This window comes from Danio aesculapii, chromosome 23, assembly GCF_903798145.1.
Source record: "Danio aesculapii chromosome 23, fDanAes4.1, whole genome shotgun sequence".
Taxonomy (NCBI): Eukaryota; Metazoa; Chordata; class Actinopteri; order Cypriniformes; family Danionidae; genus Danio; species Danio aesculapii.
The window spans coordinates 40714986-40741768 of record NC_079457.1 but is presented as its reverse complement, the minus strand read 5'-3'; the positions used below and the strand labels follow the sequence as shown (position 1 = coordinate 40741768).

General features: G+C 36.2%; 1 protein-coding gene across 1 annotated transcript in view; it reads left to right on the top strand.

Moving 5' to 3' along the window:
• Positions 1–26783, top strand: part of klhdc8b (kelch domain containing 8B) — a 236755-nt gene that overhangs the window by 172616 nt on the left and 37356 nt on the right. The gene's annotated exons all lie outside the window — the stretch shown is intronic.

Sequence of the window (26783 nt, the reverse complement as noted above, 5' to 3'; positions counted from 1 at the left end):
CAAATCCCACACCAAGAACATGGACAGAGGAAGATATTGTTTTCTTTGCTAGACTTTCTCTCTCTGTGTGTCTCTCTTTCTCTCACTCTATCATATAAAAGTTTATTACTGATATACACAATGTGAACGTTTGCCACAAATATAGATTCTTTAACAGATACTTCAGCAACAGACAATCAGTAAACCTACACAGTGCATGCGTGCGTGCGTGACTGCGTGAGTTATAAAGCTTAGTCTACTGTAAACTATCATCTCTGGCAACCCTGTCATGCATGACACGTCATCCAGTGCTCGCAGTTCAGCAAGTTTATCCTCCTGATCAGTCAGCTTCTGATTGATTGACAGTTTGTTACACTTCACGAATTCAAGCCGACTGCTCATGAACTTTTTTAATGTTTATAAATGTAAAATGATCAGGAGCCTCTTAGCTTGGCTCATGACTTTATCTCACATGGTCAGAAGCCATGACCATAAGAGCATGGGATGGAAAAAAAGTTCATCAGCTTAATTTTTTTCCCCCAGAGTTGTAGGTAAAACATGCCTTAACCAACATTTTTCCAATAATAAAAAACACCATTTACATAAAATTTGCTGCATTTTCCAGATGAAATCAGAAGTAGAAGCTGTAAAAACTTACAACTTTTTTCATTTTGAGTTTTTCATTCAACTTTTTTCCTGATTTTGAGATGACAGTATGATCAAGTGAACAAACACTTGGTGTATAAACAGCTGTCAGTGAGGCTTTTATTATGTATATTCAAAACTCTGTAGCTTGAAAATAAATATGGTTGTCAAACTATTTAAAGTTTTCCATGATCGAATACCATGTCTTGCACACTGTCAAGATTAGTTTTCAATGTTGAAATCGTGGCCTTGAAATCTGTTGCCAAGGCCCAGCAAATCTAACAGAACCGCCATGTACACTTCACCTGGGGCCTCATGTACAAAGACTTGCGTTGAATTCATAGTAAAACATTGCGTACACACAAAGCTGTAAATGTCCGTACGCAGTAAAAAATTCAGATGTATGAAACACTGCGTATGTGGAATCCCACACATATTCTCTTTGTACTTCCGAATTAACGTGAAACTGAGCACACGAGCGCAAAACCCCTCCCTGCCTCCTCCCCCTAATTAATATGGTAATGAGTCTACTTTGGCAAAACCAAATGAAAAAGCAATGACAAAAGCAAGCAAAAAGAGTAACTTTGAACAGATTGTGAATTAGAGGGGCTCCTTTCGAAGGTAGAAAAATGGTGTTATTTGCAAGTTTGTCCTCCGGAATTAATAATAAAAGAAAAAAAATAGAGTGGGAGAGTTTAGCTGATGCGGTTAACGCAGTGGGGTCTGAACATCGCACTGTGAGTGCATTAAAAAAGAAATGGTCCGATGTAAAGGTCTAAAATTTTGTAGTGTAGTTTGACAGAGACAACATAACCAAAGAGAGCAGTGAACAGCAGCGTGAGTGGCGTATATCGTAAAGCGCGTGGCTACATGTTTTGACACGATTGATCATGAACCCGGTTCAAATCCAGCATCTGATGACCCAATTTTTCTTTTCCCCCCCATTACATATCATATTTTGCCTACTCTTCATCACGAGGAAGACAAGTGGGAATCATTAATAAGTGTGTGTATTATGTTAAGCGCATTTGAGCATCACATATTATTTGCACATTTATTGAATGGAAATGTTTCCGATTCACGTATGCAAATTCATCTTCAGATGGCGCCTTTTTAGCAATGTGTGTGCAGTAGATCGCTCTGATTACATTGGGAAAACCGGCGATCGCTGCAAATTGTGCTTTAATGTTTTGCTAATCAACTGCATGGTATGGAAACCTTATATACCTGCTAGAGATGCGGATGATCCCATCCCATACAGCTGCCATTGCACGGCTCAAAGATACGTTGTAGTGTGCAATTTAACATAATTGCCTCTAGGTTTCACTAATGGAAATAAAACAAACACACACAAGAAATACACGTATGCCTGAAAAGACATTGGTGCGGACCAACGTACATTCTCACGTTAATTTCAATTTTAGTAAATCCAAACGTGACCGTGAAATCTGCCGTACGCAAAGTTTGTGCGCATACGCAGCGTTGATACATGAGGCCCCTGTTGTTTTGGCTTTTACGTTGGCTTCTTTCTCGGATGTTTTCTCAGATTTAGATCATTTTGTATTAGTACTGTTGTTTACAAGTTGTTTAGCTAGTTTTTATTGTTTGTCTGAAAAGATTAGAGGAGCGTTTTAGGGAATAAACACAACTTATTGGGACAAAGACCTATCTCATCCATTGCGTTGCTAACCAGAAGTTTATCATTTTCAATCAAATTAATTACAAATACTTAGAATCTGCAGACATTTTTTGCTATTTCTGCTGAGAATTTTGAAAAAAATCTGCAGATTTATGCGGAATAATTTTAGGAATATCTTAACTAAAAACTTAATATGTGAAATTAAAAATATTACATTTTATTTTATTTACAATGCAAATCTACTTATTTGGTAAACAAAGCAAGTCTCTCATATAATATATCTACTAAAAGACTAAAAACATTACTTTACAAACTGTATTGTAAACAAATCATGAGCATTTTAATTTTATTATTATTATATCACAATAATTTTGTAAAATTAATTTAAAAACTGAATAAATATAAATTTACACACATTTACACAAGTAAATACATAGACTCAATGATGGGCTAAATATCTGCGATTTCTGCGGATTTCTGTGCGCATAGATTCAATGTGGGCCAACATATGCTAGACAGTCAATCACAAATATGTAAATATAGCTATAAATAAAATGTAAAATGTACCAAATTGTCATTTAAAGATTTTACATTGTCATTAGCAGGTAAAAACGTTGGCTACAAATGCAAATATATTATGATTTCAATACCTTTGAACATTATCCATGTCTATAGTCAAGATGTTTTAGAATCAACATTTGATCTGTCATGAAATCACAAATCATGAAAGTGGTCCTGACATCATTCTGGTCTCCTCTACATGGCTTCGTCTCTCTGTTCCTCTTTTGATGCTGTGGTTGAATCCTCTTTGACAGGATAGCTTCAATCTCTTCAGCCTCTCTGTGTGACAGGCAGGAGAAAGATTGATGTGTTGCTGCGTTCACTGTACATACAGGACCCGAGGGATGGAAACATATTTGCTCCTCTCTCTCTAACCGCACAGCAGGGGGGAAATCTGTGGTATAACAGCATGCTCTCCTGGTAAAAGCCATCTATAAGTCCTTGTGAAAACTGCTTAGTCAATCACTGATCTTATAAGGTGCATATTCTTAATCTCTATTCTTGTGTCGGGGAAATCAACAGGGGGACGCTGCATGTTTATCCAACTTCCTCCAAGCATAGGAAGTGTTATTCAGTTCACAAAATTCAGCAGTATCAGCTTTACGCTGACTGGTCCACATGCAGTTTTAAGAGAGTTCATGAGCCATTTAAAATGTGACGCATAAAATAACAACCTGCGGTGGATATAAAATGTACTGTACATTGATCCTCAAGGCGCAGTTAGATATAAAACCACGGAAAAACATCACTTTTTGTTATTGAAGGCATTTATGCGAAACTCACACTGATTTAATTTTCACTTTGATTTAAAATGCTGTGTAAAAGTCTGAGACCACATAAAATGGGGGGTTTTAAAGCTAATGCAAGTTTTAGGATTTTTGAAGAGGCTCACAGAAATGATAATATAATTTGTAATAGTGTGTGAAAGCTGCAATTATTTAATGAAATTGTTTTAATACATTTGGTATTTTGGCAGAGAATTTTTTGTTCCCAGTGTGTTTTCCTAGAACTGGATAAGCAGAGTAGCTGTGGAAAGTACGTTTTATTTCAGGTAAAGACCAGTTTGATTGGATGGCAGTCAAAAAGCTTGTATTTTCTGTGCATATTTTACTAAATTATATTTGTAAAGTGGATTTATTAAATGTATGATCTGTTAACCATTTTTTTAACAAAGCCCTGAAAATGAAATTTCCATTGCAGGAAAAAGTTATATAAGTTAAAAGCTATATAATAATTTGCATTAGCAGATAATTCAGGTTGTCATTTAACATTTCTGTAGTAAAACAGTTTCTATATAGTTATTAGTTTTTTGCTATTTCAGTATTATTTCGCTCTCTTTCAAAATCAAACATACACTAGTGTATGGACTAGAGTTTGAGTTGTGTTTCTTTGAACTCTGAAATCGACTATAATTTTATTGTCCATCTCAAGCATTTTAACATTGACCAGCGCTTCTTGAAGGCTAACGTTGACCAGTCTGAAAATGTCATTTTTAACCCTTTAACCTGAAATCCTATTCTAATTATGACAAACTATACATATTGTTGGAAAGTCTTCTATATACATATTTTACCATGTTTTTTGATGTTGCTTGTTATAGGAAGCGTAATAGATTAAAACCCATTTACTTCCATTGGGTCAGTTGTGGTTACATTTTTAAACCTTAGGGCTTTATTTTAACGATCTATGTGCAAAGTCTAAAGCGCATGGTGCAAAAGCATTAAGGGTGTGTCCGAATGCACTTTTACTATTTTAAGGATTTAAACAATACGCTTTGTGGCCTGGCGCATGGTCTAACAGGGTTGTGCTTATTCTCTTAATGAGTTTTTGGTGTGTTTTGAGAATAAACCAATACGAGTCTCATCTCCCATTATCATTAAGAGTCAATTGCATCACGCCATGGCACATTTGCTATTTACATGGCAGACTTTGTAAGTGGAAAAACTGAAAATTTGACTAGCGAGAGAACACTTAAACAGGCCATCTGCCACACGCGGATAAAGCCACCATTTGAACTCTTTACTTTCTCTTTCTCTTCCTTTTTACTCTTTACTCCTTTATTGGATAAGGAAACAGTGTTGTACGCACTCCTTTGAAGACATTCATTAGCCTGCAGTACACATTTAATTTAGTTTGTTTAGCGCAAAGATTTGTTTCAAAACTATTTCTAAATTCAGTTCTAATTTCCAGCAAACAAATAAATGTACAATAATAATAACGAAGTGTGGTCAAAAAACTGGAGTTATACCATGGAGTTATATCCAAACACACGTCCTATTCTTATGCTCCAGTGATGCATACATCTCCAAAACCTGACAGGTGGACAAATCTAAACTAGTTTTTATTAAAGCAAATATAAATATGCATATAATAAATAATACTGCTAATGATAACATTATACAAAAGCAAATTGTCATGAATAAACTGAAAGAAGTCCCCAAGATGAAGGCATGGAGGCAGTGGTTTTTATATTTATGTAGAAAATAATAATATTTGTAACATTTTAATCCTTAAAGTTTTTTCAATTGTAAAGATATTTGTGTATTGCTGTGCATCCTGTGTGTATTAAGCAATGTGTACTCGTTTAAGGCGCTGAACTTTAAAGCACTGCTTTCAGCTGGTCAATTGCGCAGTCTATTTTAGTTTCTCAATATAGTAACGTGCCAACAATGTGCCTTAACACACACCTCATTCTAGACTGGCACACCCATGAGTCCACATAGTGATGCAAATGGGTTTGCTATTTAAACAATGTGGTGCAAAATGTAAAAATTAGGGATGCGCTGATTTGAATATAGCAACACATCGCGCCAAACGCATATTGTGCCTTATTGCACTGGGTGTATGTTAGGGCCCATAATATTGTAGTCTAAACATGAAGCAATCCTAACAGTCAATATATAATTTTTAAAGCTTAAAATATCTTAAAATGATTTTTGAGAATTAATACTGAGCAACAAATTTTTTTTTATTTGCAACATGAGTGCTCCTGTAAGGAATAAAGCGTTACTTTGCTACAGCAATCCACATGTAAACATTTTTTTACTTTTTTTTTAAGGCTAAATTTAAATCAAATACCACCAAACTGCTCGTACTACATAAGAATGTGAAGTATACTTTACTTTATTAATGTTTATGTTTAAAAAGTGGAGGTGACAATTAAGGGGTTAAACTATTTTGTCATCCTCATAACAAAACATTACATAATTCAGAGCAGTGCACACATTTCAAGCAGCTTTTGTATGCTTTTGGTTGGAGCAATTTACATTTTTGAGTAATCACCTTTATTGAATGCATGTTTTAAATCAAACTCTGTAGTATGTTAGTTGATCATAATTTCATTTTAGTTGTCGTAGCTCAAAACGATTGATGCAATCTGTTGTTGTTGTTCTAGTTTTTTTTTTAGCCAAAACATAATTTTTTAAAGAAACATTTTCACTGGCGCTCTGAAACTTCTGGTCCCCGCTGTGTACGCTCCTCTGTGTTGGTTTTCTCCAGCCTTGTTGGCATTTAATTAAACTGTAATTCTCTGTTTTGTGTGAAACGTTTCCCCCATCCCAGGGGCACCACTCGAGGAGCTTTTAATTGCGCTAACAAAAATAAGAGTGTTCTCTCATCTTCACATAAATAGCCAAACCCCCACGGGTCCACCAGGCCTTATCACAAAAGATAAATGTTACTGGCTCTCTCTCATCTTCTGTCGCGTTCTCATTTTATTTTCTTTGAGTGTGTGCTGGAACGTGTTTGTCACACTCAGGACATTGAATGAAGTCTGATCTGTTCTCCTGTTATAAAGGTCGTTCTCTCTGACCTCCTAAATGATATTCTGCTACACGAACGTCTCTATCCGTTACACTCAGGCAAAGGGACAAACATCGAAGGGCTGAAGGAGAAAAAAAATCAATATGAAAGTAAAAAGGTTCCTGGATGTTTACACACCTGCATTTTTAGATCCTACGTGTTTTTTCCTGAGGTATAAAGCTGTTTAGATAAAAAGCACCTGGAATAACGTGAGCGGGACAGGTTGTAACCTGCTCAGTTTTTCCTTTTAAAAGGATGTATTTGCATTTAAATGCTATGTGCTGTTGTACGTGTGCGTACGGTTAATGGAGGCTAGCGCCGGTCCTTCTTGTGTAAGTGGCAATCACTAATTCCATTATCACTTTAGCTATTACTGTAGAGGCCATAGAGAAAAGCCGCCCAGTGTAATTACCAGCCCACGTTTACTGGCCATATCCTCAATTACACATTACTGCTCTCTAATCTCCACATTCAGCACACGCAGGACCACACGTCTGTCCCTTTGAGTATTTATGAGTTGTCCCGCATTACAATAGAGAGGAATTCTTGTGCATTGTTTTGCATTGTAGCCTAATATCGCACTCATGTAAGTTTAATTTGTCAGTGGTAATGGACAATCAAGCGATCATTATTGATAAATTATGTGAGAAGAAAGAGGCGGATATGAGCTAGGTAGGAAATCAGTGTCATTGTCAGAAAAATATTTGACTGCAGGATTGTGGGATAAGAGCTGTTAGTCGCTGGAACCCACTGGGGCCAAATTCATTTAATTAGTTTGTGGTGTTACCTTGCAAAGCATTTCAATGAAGTGATTGAATTAAATTTCCTTTCAGTGTAAACACTCTTCTTATGTAAAGTAGGCTTTTATTGATTGCATCTTATATGAAGAATTCCTGGTTCAGCCGCTGTGAAATTGTTATTGTTTCAAGGAAGCATGTTAAACAGAAGTACGGTAAGAGCTTTTGATGATTATATATTTGATCATGGCAGCTGTCATTTATTAAATGTTCAAATGATGCTGGAAATTGTCAAATATATATCTTGATGAGCATTTGTAATATGTTTTAATATGGTAAACTTTAACTGATTTGCATGGACTGGACACAGCTGTATCTGTGGAGTTCTTGCAGTGTTTTTTTAATTAACTTTCTTTTTTTCATGTATTTAGTTCCTATTTAAATTGCGTGTATTTATTTTTTCACGTTTATATTTACATTTGAATTATTTCTGGTAATTGTTTTAGTAATTTTGCAATTATTTCCATTTTAGTTTTTGTAGTTTTTCATCTAATATTTATATTTATTTATTTATTTATTTATTTATATTTATTTACCTGTCTATATAAGACCTTACATAAAGCTGCGGTCACGCTAGAGTTTGAGCTTGCGAAATTCTGTTTTACGGCGCTGCGAAAAGGGACGGGATTAAACAAGATGAGTAGACATTTAAAAAAGCAAGTGATTGGTCCATATTTTAAATTTCTGTCCAGCGAGGTCATGTTTTGATCTTCGATTGGTCTCACGCAGTCAAGTGATGTGATTTCGCAGGTCAGAGTTCACCAAGCTTGAACTTTGCAACTTAGCGAACTGCGAAACTTGACGCACAACCTTGCGTTTCCGGTCTGATGCATTTGCGTGCGTATAAATGGAAGTCTATGGGGAGAAAAGTGCAGTGTGACTGAAGCTTGAGACCTAAAGATGGCTGTCCACCAATGTTTACCATCCAACCTGACAGAAATGAAGAGGATCCCCAAATCCAGGTGTGAAAAACTTCCCAAAAAAATCTTTCCCAAAAAGACTCATGGTTGTATTAGATCAAAATAGTGCTTTTACTAAATACTGAGCAAAGAGTCTGAAAACTTGTGACCATGTAATATTTCAAATTTTTCTTTTAATCTGCAAAAATCTGCAAAAATGTCAACAATTCTGTGTTTTTCTGTCAATATTGGGTGTTGTGTGCACATTAATGAGGATTAAAATTTGCTTGAATGCAAATGGCTCATAGTGCCCGAGTTTAAGTCCTGCTCAGTCCTTCTCTCTTTCACTGCGTTTAGTAGGCATAACTAAATTAATTTGGACAAAGGGATTATTTGACCAAATCCATTCCAACTATTTTTTTTTTTTTTTTTTTTTTTTGCTTTGAAGGCTCACGCTTATTTAATTGCATAAAAAAGCTTCAACAATTTAATTATGTAAATGTTTTATTTTAGAATGAGCCAAAGGAGTTGAATACGATAAGGAGAATGAGATTACGGTTAAAGCAAAGGTTTAAATGAAAGGAATTCAGTGCTGAACAATATACTAAATAATGAAGCCATAAAAAGGAAGGTTCTCCTTGGTGAATTGGAGAGCTGTGAAACAGGCAGGGAGAGGACACTCATACTAATGATTCCTCTCTAACAAGCCTCCGCTTGCTCTTTTATGTGGCGCTGCGTTCAGGAAGCTTGAGGGAGAGAGTCTTCTGTCATAATGAAGATCCACAGACAACCAGGAGAAATCACGCTTTATTCAGTGCTCATGATTGAACAGATCTCCTGCGGGCTCAAAGAAAGACATAATTCTCAGGTGAAATGTTTGGGATCACAATGACGTCACCAGATCAGTTATCGACCTGTTGTTTCATATTCTGCAGCTGAGAAAATAACAGCTGTTGTTATTTAGAAAAACAACCTGTTGAAATTGAATTGTTTAAATTGACTGGAGGTACGTTGTGCCATATTATTACCTGGCTCTCTGGAATACTTGATACTGATTGGTCAATCACAACATTCCAGGATATGTTATGTAAAGGATAAAGTTATTATCGCAGGCTGTTGTTATCGCAGAATAAAGTCTGACAGTCTGATTGGCTTATTGTTGTATAAGATTGAAAGGCTTTATTCTGTGATAACAACCGCCTGGATGTACTTCACCAGCTTAATAAACGGCTACTTGCCACAAAGCTTACAAAATTAGAACCAAAATATTGTTTTGAGCCATAATGGTTTATTAAAAATTTAATTAAAGACAAAGCTGTCAGAAACCAATATGGCTGATTAAAGCATATAATAAGCTATGTATTAATCGGTCACAAGGTGGCGCCAAACAATGAATAACATTCAAAGACAGCAGACAAGCAGATACATATTATAGATGGATGTGAACATATTCACTGATGGTCAAGATAATTTGAAGTTCAACGATGAGCCTGCGTTATTTAGCAGTTGTTATCTCTGAATAACACGCCTTGAAATGCTGAGACTGGCTAATGATAATTGAGTATTCCAGACAGCAGTGAAATAATCCCAGATAACAACTCATCACCTTAGAAAATGTTCTATCTGACATTGTCAAAATTGAGTTATTGACATATTCCTTTTAAATGACAACTTATTTTTATTATGGGATTTTTTTATAAGTTGTTTACATTTTAAAACTTACATTTTAGACTTTCTATTTAAAAAAACAAATGTTACACACATACTGTTTGCTATATGGAATGCAAAAACTTTGAAGCTCAATATCTCAAAATCATTCAGAACGCAGATGGAACCTTATAATTCCAAGGTGACGAACTGTTGAAACTAACAACACTGCCTCATCTGGGTACTTCAAATAATATTGACCGTTCGTGAATATGATACATTCATATAGAGATTTATTGCATTATATTATATAATAATAATATTATATTATTCGCCACAGTGCAGTGGGTAGCACAATCGCCTCACAGCAATAAAGTCGCTGGTTTGAGCCCCGGCTGGGTCAGTTGGCGTTTCTGTGTGGAGTTTGCATGTTCTCCCCGTGTTAGTGTGGGTTTCCTCAGGGTGCTCTGGTTTCCCCCACAAGTCTAAAGACATGCAGTACAGGTGAATTGGGTAGGCTAAATTGGCCGTAGTGTATGAGTGAATGGGTGTGTATGGATATTTCCCAGTGATGGGTTGCAACTGAAAGGGCATCCACTGCGTAAAACATATGGTGCATAAGTTGGCGGTTCATTTCCGCTGCGGAGACCCCAGATAAATAAAGGGACTAAGCCGAAAAGAAAATGAATGAATGAATATTTGCCACAGCGGATTGATCCACCATCTATTCCAGCATATATTTTACACAGCAGATGCCCTTCTAGCCGCAACCCAGTACAGGGAAACACCCATTCACTCTCACATTCACTAAGGCCAATTTTGTTTAACAAATTCACTTGTCCCACATGTCTTTGGACTCTGGGGGAAACCAGAGCACCCGGAGGAAACCCACGTGAACACAGGGAGAACATGCAAACTCCACACAGAAATGCCAACTAACCCAGCAGGAACTTGAACTAGCGACCTTCTTGTTGTGCGGCGACAGTGCTAACCCGTGAGCCACCGTGCCACACTTGTAAATTATATTTCAAAAACTAAATAAAGTACAACCGATTTCTTAATTAGACTTAGATGTTAACGTAAAAACACCTCATGTGCACTTTGCATGTTAATGCATGTTAATGCATGTTTGCTGCGGTCAATTATAATGAATCGTTCCATTTTGTGTGCTGTTGGATTACTTCTTTTGCTTTTCCCTGTCTCTTTTTCCTCAACACATTTGTCCTCCCTTATCTGTCTTTTCCTTTCATTCCGCTTGTTGACTTTGGATTCAGAGTTCATCAGTGTCTTCGGCAGAAACCGGTGGAGCTCTGTCTCAGTGTTATTTGCTGAAAACTCCTGTCTGTTTGGCTCTATTCTCTTCCATATGGCTTACAAATCTCCGCAAGCCTCCTCAATCCCACAAGTCTGTCTGAGGGCAGCGCTTGACCCCCTACAGATCGCTGCTGTGTTCTAATGAAAGCCCCATTTAGAGCCAGTTTATCACATAATATCAAACAAATTATACAGGATAGGATATTCCTCATCTACTTTCTAGACGGTTTATTATAGACCGAGGCCATGCTCAAAGTGTGTAAAGACGGCTTTTCTGGCTTTATTTTTCAAACACTCCAAAGCTTTTTATTTCAGTGAATTCCTTGAAAATGCAAGCAGAATAATGCAATATGCATGTTGGTTATTGCATTTTTAATCTGTTCAGATTTGTCAGGCTGCACGGTAAACTGACTTCACAAATGGCTTTTTAGTTTAATATCCAAGCTGTATATATACAGTATAAGCTGTATAGGTATTGTGAAGAGCTCACTGGGCTGGTTAAAATGATATTTCACCCAAAATTGGAAATTTACTATCTATTTACTCACCCTCCAATGGTTACAAACATTCATAAGTTTCTTTATTCTAACACTAAAGAAGAAATGTCAAAGACAGCTGAAAATCTATAACCATTGACTTCAATACAGAAAAAACTAATACTGTGGCATTCAATGGTGACAAGTTTTTTAACTTTTTTTTTTTTTTAACTCAAAAAGGTAATTGAAAAAAAGTAAATTATGACATAATTTTCAGTTTTGGGTGAACTATTCTTTGAAGGGCACCTATTTTACCTCTTTTTCAAGATTTGAGATAAGTCTGTTGTGTCTCAAGAATGTGTCTGTAAAGTTTTAGCTCAAAACATGCATCAGAATATTTATTACAGCATTCAGAATATTGGATTTTTTTCTCTGAACACAATGTCGCTGTTTTTGTGGACTGCCTTTAATGCTAGTTCTCCCCGCCCACCGTTCCCACGTGCCTGTGAGAGTGTGGCTCAATCTTCGCCTCGGCTGGGTCAGATAAACAGCACAGTGACAGACATGAAGATCTCACGTAACGTTTATGAGAAATTTCCCAATGATTACTTGATGTATTGTTGTGTTATTAATAAGTCGATGAGAACGAAATGTCTCACACAATGTCATTACAAAGTTCACATCTTCTTCTTTTATAATTGTACTGACATGCGGCTGTAATGATAAAGACAGTAAAATCGCTGTAAACGTGTAAAACTCATTCTTGATCACATTTGATGATGACTGATGATTACATGTTAATATCCGGATGTCAATCAATTCGGTGGGTGGGGAAACCGCACTTCTACATCACGTTGCAGTGGGCCTCAAAATGGGAGGGATTTGAATCTTTAACATCTGGAAATTTAAGAAAAGAGACTTGCAGTATAGTCTTTAAATCACTCCCGTTTGTGGACACACTTTACCTACACACAGTTCTGTCCAAACAGCTTACAAAAGATCATTTTCATTATAGGTGCCCTTTAAATAAATAACAAATTAGTCTTTAAAGGTACTACTGACTGAAAAATATAAGGTTTATGAAGGCTTTTACTGCTTTTAAAAGAAGAAAGCTTGAAAAATATACAACGTACTCTTAATGAAAATGTTGTTAAGCTACATAATTACAGCAAAACAAATTTAGGTGTGCAACTAACAGTATTTTGCATTATGAATTTGTTTATTATGCATTAATTTTTTTCGGCTTAGTGCCTTTATTCATCAGGGGTCGCAATAGTGGAATGAACCGACAATTTGTTTATTATATCTTTGATAAATTTGGAAATTTCCAAATTATTACTCATCAAAAATCTCATTGTTTTATCTATTATAAATACTTCTGTCCTTTAAATTATCTGTAATTTAACGGTTATGAAAACCAATATAATAAACGTATGTATTTGACCAGTTCATTGTGTAGAGAAAGGGTTAATTATGGACATTATAATAAAAAAAAACATACCATTTTAGCGCAGAACTTTAATATGTTTTTATTGTTGTTTTTGTTATTGTTGTTGTTTTCATATACTTTGTTTTATATACTTATACTTTGAATTTTTGGTCATTTTATTTTAAGGTTCAATTCTCGCTCTTAGCAAACCATTTTGACTTGTGCTTCAACGCCTAATTTGCTTCTTATTAATAGTGATTTAGGTAGTTTAGCTGTTGGGTAGGATTACGGATGTAGAATAAGATTAAACAGGGCATATGCTTTATACAGTAATTTCTAATAAGCATCTCAATAACATGTGTATGGTATCTTGGGTTGTCTATCTGTTCAAAAGCAAGCAAGTCTTTTGCTATATTGTCATATGCAAAATACAGAAATGCATTCACTTGTTAAGGTAACATGACTGATGGATGTTTTCCATGTACAGTGCACAGACATAATCAATCGCTCATAAGATTCGTTTAACATTTAATATAGTTCTTGGTGGAATTTTTTTTTGGAGCTCAACAGCCCAGGTTCACATTCGCTGTCATTAAATGAAAAACATGGCAAGGAAAAGAGTTCAAAAGAATGCTAAAGAAAAGCAAATGAAGGTTAGTACACGAGGACACAATTTATGAGTGAACAAGCTTGTTAAATTTTTAGTGCGATTCAACAAATCCCAAAGATCCCACTGAAAAACGTGTATTGCATTTGCACGTATTAAACATTTATAACATGTCAAATCAATTAAGCAAATGGCTTTGGATGAAAGTGAAGTGTACACCAGAGAATCACTGCCCATAACATCTGATTAGCCTCTGGCCAGCTCCTTTGTCCATCTGCCAGTATTTATGAGTTGAGATGACTCTCTTTATCTCTCTTTCTGTCAGAGCTAAGTGAGAGTGCACACAAAGAGCCTTTGACATTTTAGAAGAATCATAGCGTAATCATAGCCTGTTTGTCTCTTCTGTCCCATTTCTTTGTTTTTTCGTCATACACAGTTTCATTGCCCCCTTCCTTCTTCACCTCTAATGCTTTCACATCATTTTTCTCTCTTTATTTCTTTGCCTTTGTTTAAAACGTTGTTTTCCTGGTGAGCCTTCCTTAACCTTATTCAAATATGATTGATCAATCAGTATGTTAACATGCATATTAACATATTATGCATAACATGCTGTTAAGTGTGACTCATAATTACACATGCAGTTCAATTGGTGCACTTTCAGCTTGCATTAGTTAAAATTTTAGTGTATTAGAGCAACACTGTGGCGTGACATTTAGCTCTTAGCTAGTTTTGCATAAATATGCTTTTTTTCATATGAGAATTTGTGCTGCATCAGGCACATCCAATCACTCTGAAGAGAAAGTGCCAGATTGCTTGTGTGAAAGCATTCGCTCAGTGCTGTCACACAAATAGATTTTTTTGAAAAGACATAGTAAACTATTTTTTCCATTGCAATTGTCTTCAAGAGGGCAGATAAACAATAGCAGCAGATGCACAGTGACTGACTGAAGTCGCCCTGCAAATAGAACCATGAGGAGAACATGCTGTAAATCATGCTGCCGGAAAACAACACTGATTTACAACGTGTCTTGTGAACAAATGCATTGAGTTAAGATTACTGATATTATATCACTGGAGACCAGGGCTGCATGATATTGGAAAAATCGCACATTGCATTGTTTTGTTTTTCTGTGCTATATATTGCAATACACTTATATACTTATTGTTATATACTTTATATTTTTGGTTACTTTATTTTAAGGTTAAATTCTCGCTCTTAGCAAACCATTTTGACTTTTGCTTCAACTCCTAATTTGCTCCTTATTAAAAGATATTAAGGTAGTTTAAGTATTGGGTAGGATAACAAAGCCTTTTTTGGAAAAAGGTTAAGAAGCATTAAATGCTCTTCCAACAGATATAAATTTACCTTTGTTCCAGAGGAAATAAGGCTTTACAACATTACATTTTAGCAAGTTTTAAATTTACATTTCTAATACATGTGATTTTTCAAGGTTTTTTTTTAACTATTTATGAAGTTATAAGCATGCTGGATTGTTTGGATTGTTTTTTGTTTTTGTTTATTTTAATACTGTTTGTAAGTGATTTGTCTCTTTATGTGTTCGTTGTATCATGAAATGCTATTACCCTAATCTAATTGCCCCTGGTGGGATTAATAAAGTTGTTAAACCTTAAACCTTGAATATAGAATAAGATTGTACAGGATATACAGTTGAAATCGGAATTATTAGTCCCCTATCTATAGAACAAACCATTGTTATTGTATAGCGATGGTTTGTTCTATAGATTATTGAAAAAAATATATAGCTTAAAGGGGCTAATAATTTTGACCTTAAAATGTTTTTTTAAATATTAAGAACTGCTTTTATTCTAGCTGAAATAACACAAATAAGACTTTCTCCAGAAGAAAAAATATTATCAGATATACTGTGAATATGTCCTTGCTCTGTTAAACATCTTTTGGGAAATATTTAAAAAAGAGGGGTTAATAATTCTGATTCAACTGTATGCTTTATTCAGTAAGTACTAATAGGCATCTCAATAACATGCATGCTAATAAGCAACTAGTTAATAATGCGAATTGGCACCATCAGTGTTACCAAATGTATTAATTTTTATTGACTGGGATGATTTTGCAGGAGAGTGAATCATGCGTAATGTAATAATCAAACTGCAAGCATAGATACATGCAACAAAGCAAAGATAAAAGTGAAATTAACAGTGCATGCGTTATGCTTTTGTAAATGTAAAAATTACACTGCAAAGTCAACTCAACATTGCAAATCTATGCAATGTGACAATTGTGGATTCAAACATTGCGATATCGATGCTGAAACGATATATTGTGCAACTCTACTGGACATTGTCACATATTTTACAGTATTATTGAAGAAGTTGCTTTAATGTGGCCCGTAGCAGATTTTCTTCTGAATCTTGGCAGTTATGGAGCTAAAGCCAGCTGTGTCCCTTTTTTCTTGTTGTTACACAGATCTAGTAATAACTCCCTTTTGTGTTTTTTAGGTGCTATTCTGTACGGTCACCATAACCTTGCTGCATGCTGCTGTGGTGAAAATCCATTTACTAAGAAATGAACAAATTAAAAGTCTGTACTTTGACTTTGTGTTTAAAGGAATAGTTCAAACAAAAATGGGCATTTCATGATTATTTACTCACCCCCGGACTATACAAGATGTGTGATGTTCTTTCTTCAGCTGAAAAAGAATTTATTAGAGGAACAAGATTGTCCAAAACTAATGTTCCATTTGGGTTTTTGGTTTCATACATGAAGATTAGTAAAATGATAACAGAATTTTTTCTTCACTGTCTGACAGACTGTCTTTCTCACGGCTTTCTCACGGCAAGTCGTAACTTTTTGATTTAGTCACTAATTCATATGAATTTATACAATCTCTTTAGTACAATTTGCGTATCTCCAATGACGGCTGGGTTTAGGGGTGAAGTTTGGTTCCATGCCTCCTTTAAAAAATCGTATATTTTCGTACGACTGAACTCTAAATTCTAAACTGACAAAACATAAAATAGTTATGTTTCCTTTTGAGATCAGGTTGGTCTGTTTGCAACATAAGCTCATACTGAAAAACTAGCCCTATATACATTTCTGGAGATTGTGAATTATGTAGCCATAAGTATGTATGGCTGCATTTTGTTTTTAAAGTGAATGCTACGGGGCGGTATCATGCCGATCCTTTTCGTGCTTACCAGCTGACTGCTTACCTCCGTATGGACGCCATGTTCCCAGTTTGTCCAGTAGCTCGCCATGTCCGGCGGCGGACTTGAGATGCAGAGAGGAGTTGACCACGACGACGGAGTTCGAGTTCGGTGAAAAAAATCCAAAAAGGTAAAATAAACAAGTAATTAACAGGGTGAGAATGTGGTAAAATCTGAAAGCATGGTAAAAATCAGCCATGGGTTTTATTTTTCTGGGTTGCATTTTAAAACTGTCGCTTGGGTTTGGGAAAGGAGGTGGATGGGTCAGTCTGTGCTTTGAAAACACTATTGGTTGGGTTTAAGAAAGGAATAGGGTGGGGGGGGGTCAGTCAGTGAAACAGTCAGTCGACAGCAGCCTCTGGTGGATTTACGCAAGAACAGCAGGCACGAATGGCACTCGCGAGAAAAATCCAGCAGCCTCTGGTGGATTCGCGAAAACAAAAACTGCAAAAAAACATAGCTCCTGGGAGGTATTTGGCGCTCTCCAGAAATGTATATAAAGGTACATTTTCAGAATGAGCCTGGGTTTTCTGTTTGTCTATATACATGTAAATTCAGATTAAAGTGCAATCTTATCTAGGTTATCTGCAGTTATCAATGTTAACTGGCAAGAAGGTCAACTGGTTAGAAAAAAAAATGGGTAAGGGGGTTAATAATATTGATAATATATTAATAATATTTTTTATTCCAGGCAAACTAAAAGGAAATAATACTTTCTCCAAAGGAAGTATATAGAAGAAAATACTGTGATGAAATGCTTGCTCTATTTAACGTCAGTAATAATTTTGTCTTCAACAAGATATATATTTATTTGAAAATATAAGTAATTAATAGGTTCAGTAACTTCATTCATTTGTTTTCTTCATTCACTCATTTATTAAGTCTGTTTATATAAATGGATCACTCATTGATTCACCTGATTCTTTAAAAATGCAGATTCATTTAGAAAGGAAACACTACTAGAGATTCATTTTTATAGGTATATTTTATTGGGAAAACTAAGCAAAACTGACAGTAAAATTAAACAATAACTTATTTACTGAACTCAGTATCACATTTAGACCATTGTATGCAAATATGAGACAAAGAATCATATTTTTGCTGCATGCAGAATCTTAAATTTTAGCATAATATAACTACACTGTAAAGGCTTCATTAGGCAGTAAGTTTCTGTCATTCATATCGTTCATCACTAATCATCTGTATAACATTTCAAATGATTGACACAGGTATGGAGGTGGTGAAGGTGTGTACATTTTGTTTTAAAAAAATCATGTATGCAGTTTTTTAAAAAATTGGCTCAGTTTGGCGCAATGGTAACTACAGTAGGTGTTTTTGTAGACATAAAAGCACACATCCTCTCACATTCATTGTGAAAACACAGACTCATTACCTCAGCACAGTGTGCAGTGCTGTACAGGCAGACTGTGTTCACTCATTAAGCGTGACGCCTGCTATTGTCAGCTTGTGTTCTGGGGGCTTTTGTACACGAATGAGTGTGGCTTTGGCAACAATGCTGGATCCCTCATTCTTATTCACAGTAACAGCATGCAGAAAGGGTTTGTGTGTACCACCAATGCAGGATTTGATACAAACCTCCTCCCTGAAGGTTTTCAAGGTGCACGAGGTCTTGTCACCAATGTTCCGCTGCCACATCTTTCACTCTTCCTCTCTCGCTTTATCCCTCATTCTCCGGCTGACCTTACGCATTCCCTCCTGTCATTTCTCTTCATTTTTAGCTCTCTTCTTCTGCTTCACAAGGGTCATCCAAACTGGCGGCTCTGGTAACACAAACTCCACAAGCACTCCGCTGCAGCATCACACTGACTGATATAGTGCACTGCTCTCATGGATTAAGCCCATCGATCGGCTCTAATCAATCCCACAGTCCCCTGAGTGTGCAGAGGACGATCAGAGATTAATCTGGGCACGGATTTGAGATGCACAGTGGGGATCAAAATGCTGCTTTCATTCCATTGTGCTTGATTTACAAAGCACAGGTTTGTCACTATGGGTGCCCGAAAATTCCTTACATAGCTTTAAACTTTTTTTTTTTTGGTTTTATATTGAGCTTTGACACGTATGGTATAGGTCTAGCCTATAGCTAGGGCCAGACGGAATCTATAGACATTTTTTGCTGTTTCTGCAGAGGATTTTGCTAAGATTTCTGCTGAATTATTTTGGGAGTATCGTAACTAAAATCTTAATATGTGAAATAAAAAATAATATCTTTTTAACTTTTATTTAATGTTTAAAATGCAAATCCAATTAGATTTACATTTTTTGGTAAACAAAGCAAGTCTCTCATATAATATATCTACTAAAAGACAGAAAATATTACATGAACATTTTCAAATGAGTCAATAATATTACTGTAATGAATTAAAAAACTGAATAAATATAGATTTACACACATTTACTCAAGTAAATAAACAGAATTAATGATGGGCTAAAAATCTGCGCTGCGCCTACCTATAGCTTGTTCAAACTGAAGACACAAATATTTTTTATTATTGAGACAGATACAGATTCAAATTCAGACTTCCCAATAATAGATGTCACTTTTCTTAAAGGGATGGTTCGCCCAAAAATAAAACAATTTACTCATCATTTACTCGCCATCAAGTGGTTCCAGACCTCCTTCTGTCTTCTGTTGGACAGAAAAGAAGGTGAAAGGTTTGAAACCAGTACTATTGACAAAAATTAGGACAAACAGTTATTTTAAAACAAAGTCAATTACAGGTTTCCAACATTTTTCTAAATAACTTCTTTTTTTGTTTAAGAGAAGATACACTTAAATTGGTTTGGAACAAGTGAGGGGTGAGCATTTGGAGGGGGGGGGGGTGAACTATCCCTCATGGATAATGTAGTTTTCTGTAAAAATATATTGAGATGTAACAAATTGTAATGTGAAGTGGGTCGCTGACAAGGGAGTGCGGATCCAAATGCAGGTTTATTAAGAATGTGACCGTTGTTTGATTGCAGATGTAACAGATGTATGCGGCCAAATACACAGGCGATGGGTCAGTACAGGCAGGCAGCATACAACATAAACAAACAAACAAACAAACAAGGTAAGGGTCAAAAACATGGCAAAGCAAGGCAAGGAAAATGCATTGTAATGTTCCCATAAACAGCTAAACAAGACTCAGCAACGTGTGTGTGAGTGTGTGCGTGCGTGCGTGTGTGCGTGTGTGCGTGCGTGCGTGCGTACGTGCGTGTGTGCGTGCGTGTGTGTGTATGTTTGAGAGGTGTATATATAGTCTGTGTAATTAGTCCTGAACAGCTTCAGCTGTGTCTGTTTGCAATCATGGGGATCTAGGCCAGGTGTGTGAGAGGTGCATGACTGAATATGTAGTTCTTTTGCTGGCAGATTTGTAGCTCTCCAGCGATCTGCATGGGCTAGATCGCTGGAGACTGTGACACTAATCATTTTGCTGATTAGACATCATTTTAATAAATAGTACAGCTGTTCATTCTGTGACCAGAGTTTGCAGATCCAATTCCCTTCTTTCCCCATCAAATGCTTTCCTGTCAAAATCCTAATTGTCCTGTCAAACAAAAGACAATAAAAAGGCAAAATAATATATTTGTCACCTTGGACCACAAGACCAGTCCTAAATATTCATTTTTGGAAATTGAGATTTTTACATCATCATGTTTACTTTGTTTGGACAATATATATGACAATAGGATAATATTTAGCTGAGATTCATTCATTCATTCATTCATTCATTCATATTTTTTTGGCTTAGTCACTTTATTAATCTGGAGTCACCACAGTGGAATGAACCACCAACTTATGCTGCATATGTTTTACTCAGCTGATGCCCTTTCCTTCTGCAACCCATCACTGGGAAACATCCATACACTCCCATTTACAGACATAAACTACGGACAATTTAGCTTAGCCAATTCACCTGTACCGTATGTCTTTACACTGTTGGAGAAACCGGAGCAACCGGAGGAAACCCACACGAACACGGGGCGAACATGCAAATTTCACACAGAAATGACGAAGAAATTTCCTTCTTCTGTTGAACACAAAATATATTTTGAAAAAGGTTAAAAACGTGTAACCATTCACTTTCATGTGAAATGGTATTCTGTACTGTACGTACTGTACTGTATTCTGTACTGTGAATGTATTCTGTACTATACAGGAGACACGGCATGGAGGAGATTGATTGACAGTGGTCTACAGCCAATCAGGACGTAGAACCCAATGCGTGAATCAGGACGCAGAACACAATGCACTGTAAACAAAAAGCATGTCAAATTGCACAAAAAAAAAATCTGTGGAACTGCGAGACCGCGAAAAGTGAAACACGTTATGGCGAGGGACCACTGTATTTTTTTCCTACTATGTAAGTCATTGGTTTCAGGTTTCTAATATTTTCCAGAAAGAAAGTCATAAAGGTTTAAAACCACTTGATAGTGAGTAAATAATGAGTAAATTTTCATTTTTGGGTGAACTATCCCTTTAAACTCTTAACAATGTATATTACTTATCAAAAATTGTTAAATATTTACACTGGGAAATGTACAAAATGTCTTAATGGAAGATGGTCATTACTTAAAATCATTTTGACCCATACATTGTATTTTTGACTCTTGCAATATAATATTGGTTTTACAGACTAGAGTCACATATTAATAATAATAATAATAATAATAATAATAATAATAATAATAATAATAATAATAATGTTATATCTTTACAGTGTTATGAGTCTATAATAGAACCCCTATTATGAGTTTTTGAAAATGAGCTTCCATGCAGTGTGTAACACAGCACTAAGTATGGAATAAAATCACTGCTCGCTGCCTGTAACGTTAACTGACATTACGTTAGCTCTCTATCCTCGGCCCGTTCTTCATTTTGATTCTGTAAAATGTCCAAGAAACACAGCGAAATAGGACCTCATTGAGTCTCAACCTTTATTACAGCTCATGATGGAGATTTCTCAAAGAGGGAATAACAGAAATCTTATCTGAGACGGTGTGTGTAAGCTCGAACGTCCAGCAGGCACGCCGTTATGATCGATGACTCTCGCTTGTTTATTAATGCCTGTGGAAGCGGTGACGTAATTTTGACAGTGGAGTCTCGCTGTTTGATTCGTACTCGTAATCAGGACTTCGTGTCCGTGGAGAAACTGTAATTCGTGTTTGTAAAGTACACCCATCGTAAAATTAACAGTCATAAACAAACAGAAAAACAAAATGTCGTATCTGTGTCTGTTCTAATCGCAGATTTTGGAATTGTAGCCTCGTAAAATTACGAGTACGCTCCGTTTTCCTTTACGATTTTATAATTACGGATGTGTGAATTTTATTTACGCACGAAATATTAATGACAGTGATTTTATTCCATACTAAGTAAATGAAAACATCCAGCTGACGTTTAAATCTGAAAGCACCTAAATCTGCACCTTGTCTAAAACTATTGATTCTTTAGTGAAATAGTTGACTCAGAGTCGAATAAATGAATCGATTTGGGTTTGGATCTTTTGATTGATCGCATCGACGTCGACATGGTACATTACCAAAAATGTAGTTCCAGTTCCGGTAAATTGTGAACGAGCCTTCCCTCCACACACTAGCAGAGGCGCGGGGGATCACAGGACATGACAATCACTGACAGATGAAGATTCGGCTGAGGGAAAAGATAATTTTCACAACAATACCACAGTATAGCCAACCTATAGTACAGTTTATTTAATACAGTAACCAACGCTGTATTATGTAAATGACTGTAACCTGTATTACAGTCAATTACATTAATACAATTAATACAGTAACCTACGCTGCAAAGCGTGATTCGCCAGCTGTTTGCTATTAAAGGAGCAACAGAGACTATGGGACTTTGTCAGACTTTGACAGGGACTTTGTTAGTAACTTTTACAGTTCAAATGGACCAGTTTCTTCTTCCTCCGGATCATAACATGTAAGTGTAATCAAAATTGTTGCCTCGTTTTGTGTAGTTTGCAAAATATCTGTTTAATTGTGTGTTATAAGTTGTAATAGCCCCGCACAGCTTGTAATCACATATCTATTATAGATCAGTGCTTGTACTGTACCGCTGTTCACATATTGCGTCCAAAACCATGCTAAAAACATGACGTGTACTCATTTCTTTACGATTTAAATATTTCTGAACTAGTGATCCTCTGCTGTTTGTTGCTATTGCCACCATCAGCTGTTCATCACACACGCAGTGCGGTCAATTTTCAAAATAGTTGAACTTTTGCCACTGTGTGAATTAATACTGAATGTCGTTGTTATTACTTGGAGTTAGGGTTAAAAGTAGAGTAATATGCTGGTGTTTAACTGCATTGATTTTTCGCATTCCTGCATTAGGCCCTCACATACTTTCTGCTACTTCATACTGTAGCTGTGGTGGGCATTTCTCTTTGTCTTGCACTGAACACAGTCGACCAATCACAACAGACTGGGTCATCGGTCCAATCAGCACAGATTAGCTTTGCGCTAAGGAGGGGTTTGGGAACAAATGAATCTCTGAATGATTCATATGGGAGTCGCTGGGATATTTAGGTAAAAATAAATGCATATTATAAGACAATGAAAGTGTTTTTTGACCTTGCACGCATGACCTTTTTAATGCGAAATAGGGGCTCTTTAGTGTTTATTAAAAAGTCTCTAAAAATTAAAAATTCATCTGGGTTCAGTTTGTCAAATTTTATTTATATTTAGCATAATTTTTTTGTCTCATGATGTTTTTTGCCTACTATAAGGACGTATGTAGTTCCAGATGCAGCAAATGTGTAACTGTAACTGTGCATGTACCAGTTTCCTTTAGTTTTTAGTTTGAAGGAGATTTGGGAGTACTGTAAGGATTTAAATACATCACCAACACAGAGAAAGGCATCTGTAGATTGAAAAAATGTGATTTTTCAGCAGACTGTAGATCAGACGAGAGGTGTGTGCTGGTGTGCGCATGTGTGAGTGTAATAGAAAGAGAAGAGATGATTGATTTGTGGGCTTTAAATAAACACGGGGTCTCATCTCCAGCTGGGTCGTTGTTCTGAACCTGCAGAACTGTCAATCATGCAACACCTCCTGCTCTTTAGCTACAGAGAGAAGCGCAGCTGTGTGCATGTCTGGTTCAATAGCAAGCGACAGCTCGACCGACAGACAGACAGAAAGACACACAGACAGGCGAGCAAGCAGACAGCTAATCTAAAGCTGCAGTTCAAAGCCAAGGTGCAGTGCTTTGTAGACTTTGCTGTGATCTATTACTTCTGCTTTCTCATTTTCTGCTGTCTAAATCAACAGTGATGATGGTAAGATAATTGACTGTCATCACAATTTTTTCAAGGAAGTGGTCACCAATAAGTGGAATACCCTTGTGAAAATCAGTAAAATTGTACATACTTTCAAAAGAGGATGCTTATTATGTAAATAAAAATGCACTCATTCATTCATTCATTCATTTACCTTCAGCTTAGTCCCTTATTTATCAAGCATCACCACAGCGGAATGAACCACCAACTATTCCGGCATATGTTTTAAGCAGCAGATGCCCTTCCAGCTGCAACCCAGTACTAAGAAACACTCATACACTCTCGTATTCACACATGCACTCATACTTTACACTACGGCCAATTTAGGTTCCTTCAATTCACCTATAGCACATGTCTTTGGACTCAAATTAATCTAATTTTTAACACATCAAATCACTGACACACAGTGTATAATATTCAAATTATATTTAAAAGAAAATCTATTATAGTTTAAATGTATATTAAATTCAATCAGTCACTTAAATGTGATTTTTGTCAAACTTTAGTACACCTTAAAATTGTGGATTATGAAATGTATGTGTGTGTGTGTGTGTTTATTTTTTATTTCATAATTCATAATTTTATGTTTAAAAAAGTAAAATCTATATTTTTAAAGTATATATTTTAAAAATGAAATTTAAATATATTTTCTGTGTATATATATATAAACAAATATATATTTGTGATTACAAAATATAATGAAGTTTCAATTTTATACATTTCAGATATATTCACTTTATAATAATAATAATTCCTTACATTTATATAGCGCTTTTCTGGACACTCAAAGCACTTTACACATTGGGGGGATTCTCCCCATTTACCACCTACTCTTTTTTGAAGGACATCCTCGGTTTAACGTCTCATCCAGAAGATGGCGCTCACTGAGCAGTATAGAGTCCCCATCGCTATACTGGGGCATTAGGACCCACACAGACCACAGGGTGAGCGCCCCCTGCTGGTCTCACTAACACCACTTCTAGCAGCAACCTAGCTTTCCCATATGGTCTCCCATCTAGTAACTGACCGGGTACAGTGCTGCTTAGCTTAGCTATAGTGTGTGAGAAGTGCAGAGAGCTAGCTGCCGGCTAAAAGTGTGATATCACTTTAAATGTGATATCAAATAACACTGTAGTTTAAATTTAAAAAGTTACGTTTAGTTTGTTAGTAAATAGACTAAAACATTTAAGCACAAAAAATATTATTTAAAATAAAATTTCAGTAAATATTATTACAAAGTGTACTTTTGAAGTGTGTTCTAAAATGTCTGATTACGTACCCCTATATACATTTCTGGAGAGCGCCAAATACATCCCAGGAGCTACCTTTCTTTCCAGTTTTTGTTTTCATGAATCCACCAGAGACCGCTGTGTATGCCTGCTGTTCTTGCATAAATTCAGCAGAGGCCGCTGTCAACTGACTTAGAGTGCACTTACACAATGCTATCCGAACCATGCCCAGCCGCGATTTCCGGTGGCTTTGACAAGTGTAAGGGCTCCGAAATGCACGGGAAGTGGTGTGCCAGAGCACTGTTCAGTTGAGCTTGCAGTACGCTTGTAGTGTGAGTGCAAAGCACGCCTGAGCTCGAAACTGAAGACACAACGTAACTTTTAAGGGACTGTTTCATTTAGATTTAATAATCATTTTTACTATTCGATGAACGTGAACTGTCATAGTTTATTAAAGACAGAAACCCCCTGCTGCACGTCAGCAAAACCCCCTAATACCTGCAGGTTGAGGACTTTTATGACTGACCGATAACCCCACCCACCCCCTTCCCTACACCCAACCAACAGTGTTTTGAAAAGCAATCCAGAAAAAGAAAAGCCATCGCAGCAGCCTGATTTTTACCACTTTTTCAGATTTTACCTCATTGTCACCCTGTTATTTACTTGTTTTTTACATTTTTTGCCTTTTGTTTTTCCACTTTGCGTCTCAAGTCCGCCGGCGTATGCAACAAGCTACTGGACAAACTGGTAACAGTGGAAAAGTCGTCCACACAGAGGTAAGAGGTAAGCATGAACAGGAACAGCATCATACCACCCCGTATCGTTCATTTTAAAAAGGAAATGCAGCCATACGTTCCTCTGGCTATATAATTTGCAATCTCCAGAAATGTATACAGAGCTACATTTTCAGAATGAGCCTATTTTGTCAGTTTCTTTATTTATTTATTAAACTATTTTTAATGTCAAAAATATATATATTTTTTGCAATAGATCAAAAGTAGTTTCACATTGCTTCTGTCGTATTTATACAACGGACTTGCTCCTGTAATAGTGTAAATTAGGTTTATTCAGATCTTTGCTGGGAGGAGGGAAATTTGTCCATTTGACTGTTTAGCCTTAAAGCGCTTTGGGCCTGGAATCTTCTCTTTGCCTGCTGTCTAATAGTCTCATATGAACCCGGATGAATCTGAGAATGAAATGTGATCAGCAGAGGAGATCAAAGAAGCTATCATCACTGTACACACACACACACACACACACACACACCCTA